Raw genomic sequence first — 6,000 nt, forward strand, 5'->3', positions numbered from 1 at the left:
TACTTTGTCGAAGATTCACTGGGAACTGTTTTTGCCTATAAATGGCCATCCTTTTATATTTATTTCAGTACCCCATCTCGCGACGCGCTATCGACGCGCCACTTTCGGGGGTCCCTTGATCTGTATGTTACCGTAGTGAAAGCGCTCCACAAATCGTTCCTATTGGTCTATTTACATTCTCTGATCTGATACACTAACATATTGACTATAAAATAACTTAAGATTATACATTTATGTTACGTAATTACTTATGAACTATATTAATTCTATTTGTTTGATAAAACTATTTAAAACCCTATTTCGTCCTGCACAAAATAATTGAAACAAATTTATTCATTATGTAACCATTCATATACCAAAATAACCTAACAAAACATAGATTCTTATGACACTAAAGTTTATTCAAAATGACCTCCGTGATTTTGAATACAGGCCTTCAATCTGCGCGGCCAGTCGTCTATCGCAGCACGAACGAGGTCCATGTCAATATCGGCGGCTGCCTTAATCAAGGATATCTTGAGTGACTCCAAATTGGGATGAGGCTTTGAGCACGCCTTTTCCTCCAAGTGTTGCCATATCTTGTAATCTAACGGATTCAAATCTGGACTGGAGGAGGGCCAGTCTTCGTGCCGGATTAAGTCGATTTCACGCGCCGCCAGCCAGTCTTGTGTGCTCTTCGCTCTATGAGCTGGCGCTGAATCTTGTTGGGATACCTAGTGCCTGTTATTGAACATGGTTTGAGAAACAGGTTCCACAAGGTTCGTCAGGACTGTATTTTGATACACAACTGCATTCGTTTTTACACCTTTCTCACAAAAATGTACCTCTGTTAAGCCCCAATAAGAAACTCCCAACCATACCACGAGCGAGAATGGAAAATTTGGAGTTGGACACGCGGAATACGGTTACTCGCTTCTTCACTACTGTGTGCGTACACCTTATCATTTTATTTGTTGTAGCTCTCTTCTACGGTAAAAATTTTTTCATCCGAAAAAAGAATTTCCCGATATTTTTTTCCCGCGTACCGCTTACACAAAGCGCGGCATCTCTTCCGTCTCAGGTCCATTAGACGAGAATTCAAACGATGTCCTGTTTTTCTTCGATATGCCCGAAGCCCTAAGTCTTCATTTAACACCCTTTTCACCGTGGTTCTGCTTAACCCCATCTGAAGGGCCAACAGTTTCTGCTTACGTTTGGGATTTCTTTGAATTCGCGCCTTCACAGCTTTTATCACTGCTGGAGTCCTAACAGAACGAGGGCGACCACTTCTTGACCTGTCATCTACACTAGAGTCTTCATTGTATCGTTTGATGGTACGATAAACTAATCTTTTGGTTATATTAAAAAATTTCAGTATTTTTTTTTTATTTATTTTTTTATTGCTTAGATGAGTGGACGAGCTCACAGCCCACCTGGTGTTAAGTGGTTACTGGAGCCCATAGACATCTACAACGTAAATGCGCCACCCACCTTGAGATATAAGTTCTAAGGTCTCAATTATAGTTACAACGGCTGCCCCACCCTTCAAACCGAAACGCATTACTGCTTCACGGCAGAAATAGGCAGGGTGGTGGTACCTACCCGTGCGGACTCACAAGAGGTCCTACCACCAGTAAGTTCAAAATTTGAATTGGCGCGTAACCGCAAAGCTGCAACGCAATAACTGCAACACGGTCTTCTTTAAGCGTCCACTGCATATTTAAAAATGAGTAAAATTCTAAAAGTATACATCTTTATTTTCATGAGCAATTCGAAATTCGAATTCAATAAACTTTTTTGTGGCCAGCATTCTAAAAGAAAAGTTTTTACTGTGTGACAATAATTATGACCTAGTTAGTTATGATACTTGTATTCATATATGTTGGAGTATTTCCACTTTCGGGTAGCGACATGGTAAGCGGGCGGTCTTCGTAAGTCAATAAAACCAGAAATGAACTCGGAACGTATATCACGCAGGAGCGTTCCGTCCGACACGGCGCGCGCGGCGACTCGCTCGCTTCTGAGCTCGAGAGACAACAACGGAGCGTTTTTATAGCAAGGTATCGTGGTGGGACGATGTTGTTTACGATTCTTATCTTGCACGTGTTGTTTTCGATGAATGCTTGCACCTGTTGTTTGTCGTCCCATCTTTATTAGTCATGAACTAATGGTTTATAAAAACACGCGCCGACACGGCCATCCTGCTCATGACGCGTCCCTGCGTCAAAATCATATACTTCACATAAATCATCTCACTTAACTATTACACTAAATTACTATCGAGTTCGACTTTTAGTGTCCTGGTCTCGACTCCTTTATGTCATTTGAGATACCAAGCCTCGACGCTAGCACTCAAATTTCAGTTCTTGAAACCCTAGAATACCAGAACAACCAAGCCTCGACGCCGGTGTTCAAACTTAGGCCTATATGCCATTACTAATATTGCAACAACCAAGCCTACACGCTGGTGTTCAAAGTCTGGCCTACACGGCATCAACAACCAAGCCCAAGCGCTGGTGTTCAGACTTCAGGCCTGGAAGCCTTAATAATCTAGAGCTACCAAGCCTCGACGCTGGCAGATAGATTCCAGGCTCCAAGGCCCTAAGATGTCAGAAGAGCTACCAAGCCTCGACGCTGGTACACAAATTTCAGGTCTCAAAACCCTAGAATACCAGAACAACCAAGCCTCGACGCTGGTGTTCAGATTTCAGGGCTGGAAGCCTTAATAATCTAGAGCTACTAAGCCTCGACGCTGGCAGTTAGATTCCAGGCTCCAAGGCCCTAAGATGTCAGAAGAGCTACCAAGCCTCGACGCTGGCACTCAAATTTCAGGTCTAAACGAGCATTGCATATTACCTACATTGAGATAAATTGGGATATACTTAACTTGGGTATCGACACCATACATTGCAACAACCAAGCCTCCACGCTGGTGTTCAAAGTTAGGCCTACACGCCATTACTTATATTGCCACAACCAAGCCTACACGCTGGTGTTCAAACTCTGGCCTACACGCCATCAATAACCAAGCCTCCACGCTGGTGTTCAAACTTAGGCACACAAAGAGAAGCCTCATTCCAAAAATTGTATCTCATTGATCTCTTCTAATGGAAATTCACACGCCGATACGGTAATCTCATTCTGTTTTCCATAGTTTGGATTACGTCATTAGGCCGTTTTTCGTCACGTGGTGATCCCACTTCTGATGTTGGAGTATTTTCGGGTAGCGACATGGTAAGCGGGCGGTCTTCGTAAGTCAATAAAACCAGAAATGAACTCAGAGCGTATATCACGCAGGAGCGTTCCGTCCGACACGGCGCGCGCGGCGACTCGCTCGCTTCTCAGCTCGAGAGACAACATCGGAGCGTTTTATAGTAAGGTATCGTGGTGGGACGATGTTGTTAACGATTCTTATCTTGCACGTGTTGTTTTCGATGAATGCTTGCACCTGTTGTTTGTCGTCCCATCTTTATTAGTCATGAACTAATGGTTTATAAAAACACGCGTCGACATATATATGATTTACAGGATCTTATTTAAAAAAAAATTATTTACGTCTATATTAACTTAATTATTATTATAGGTGAATGAAGTTAGCCCCTCAAAAAATTTTTTTTTTCCTATTTTATACTTATTCTCTATTAATTCGTTTGTTCATCATTTGTTCATGATTGTTCACTGTTAATAATTGTTTGTTCTGCATTTATTTATTTAAAAAAAAAAAAATTAAAAATATACCTACAAGTTAGCCCCTCTAATGCAATTTTTAATACTTTTTCATCCTGAATGACTCGTAAATATTCATTTTCGATTGTTCTTATATAAAACATGTTTGTTCTCTTTCGAAATTACTCGTTTTTTGTTTAATTTACTATTTTTATTAGTTGAATAAATGTATGCAAAATATGTGTACTGCGCATGCGTCAATTATAATGCCTAAACTTTCTACACGGTTTTAATCGTGAAAAAAAAACAAATATAAATCCTGAAGGAGCAATTAATTGGTATACAGTTTAATTAAAAAAAATTAAAAATAAATAAATGAAGTAATGTGCATTGGCGTTAAGTTAGACCAAATACATTTTTTCCATCCTCTTACCTATCGTATTAAAATGTTATTTTACTAATGTTAGGAATATAATTTCGACTGTGTAAAAAAGTTATTATAATGTATACCTATATTATCTCTTGAAAGATAAATAATGAACATATTTACTTATTTGTTTATATTACCTATGTGAACTCCCTATCTTTTTTATACCTTCATAACAATAAGTAGGAGGATGGAAAAAATATATTTGGTCTAACTTAACGCCAATGCACATTACTTCATTTATTTATTTTTAAATTTTTTTTATTAAACTGTATACCAATTAATTGCTCCTTCAGGATTTATATTTGTTTTTTTTTCACGATTAAAACCGTGTAGAAAGTTTAGGCATTATAGTTAACGCATGCGCAGTACACATATTTTGCATACATTTATTCAACTAATAAAAATAGTAAATTAAACAAAAAACGAGTAATTTCGAAAGAGAACAAACATGTTTTATATAAGAACAATCGAAAATGAATATTTACGAGTCATTAAGGATGAAAAAGTATTAAAAATTGCATTAGAGGGGCTAACTTGTAGGTATATTTTTAAATATTTTTTTTAAATAAATAAATGCAGAACAAACAATTATTAACAGTGAACAATCATGAACAAACGATGAACAAACGAATTAATAGAAAATAAGTATAAAATAGGAAAAAAAAATTTTTTTGAGGGGCTAACTTCATTCACCTTATTATTATCGAGAAGTATCTTGATTGATATAAATTACAAGGCTTCGTTTTTTTTTTTATTTATTTGTTTTTTATGATTAATCAATCACCAATAGTCGTCGAACAAGCGATAATTGATCAAAATAAATTAATCTGAGTGATAAAAATAAAGATATCTAGTAAGGAGGGGCAACCTACGGGTGATCATTTGTTTAATTAATTATAAATAAATAAAAGACGAACAAACAATTTTTACATTCGAACATTAACGAACAAACGACGAACAAATAATAAAAAATAAAAAATCCGAAAATCAAAAAAAGGAGGGCCAAATTTACAGAGCCGTGTTCGAGTAAAGGAGTGATTAAGCTGAAAAAGTATTTACTTCATAGTTACGTAATGACGTAATCGTCAGGGGTCGGGGATTAAATCTTACTGTTTATTTTCAGCATTTTCTTACTAAATTTCTTCCTTTCTTTCTTATCGTCCTTTCTTGTTGTATGTATGTTCTGTGAAGTCTTGTGCCTCGTCGGGTCCTTGTTACCTTTTACGAGGGACGGTTCCAGCCACGGGGCAACCCTTTCGGCCTGAGCTGTGGGCTCCCTGTCTCGCTAGACAGGAATGATATACTTGGTGGTTTCCTACACTGGGTGCTAGGAGACTGCTTCCGAAAACGAGGACAGCCGATAATACTAACGACACCATTGATAATATGAGGGAAAAATCGTTCCTGATTTAAAAAAAAACATTTTTGAAAAGTTTTATTATCCTTATTTATGCTCCATCATGTTAGTATGGCTAAATGAAACGATAGTTTCATAAAAGATAATTTTTAATTTTTTTTATAGCTTAGGTGGGTGAACGAGCTCACAGCCCACCTGGTGTTTAGTGATTACTGAAGCCCATAGACATCCACAACGTAGATGCGCCACCAACCTTGAGATATAAGTTCTAAGGTCTCAAGTATAATTACAACGGCTGCCCCACCCTTCAAACCGAAACGCATTACTGCTTCACGGCTAAAAAAGGCAGGGAGGAGGTACTTACTTACCCGTGCAGACTCACTAGAGGTCCTACCACCAGTAATTACGCAAATTACAATTTTGCGGGTTTGATTTTTATTAAACGATGTAATTCCTTCACCGTGGAAGTCAATCGTGAACATTCGTTGAGTACGTATTTCATTAGAAAAATTGATACCCGCCTGAGATTCTAACACCGGTGCATCGCTCAACACGAATGCACTCTTAC

This window comes from Bombyx mandarina, chromosome 04 (genome assembly GCF_030267445.1).
Source record: "Bombyx mandarina strain Sakado chromosome 04, ASM3026744v2".
Lineage (NCBI taxonomy): Eukaryota > Metazoa > Arthropoda > Insecta > Lepidoptera > Bombycidae > Bombyx > Bombyx mandarina.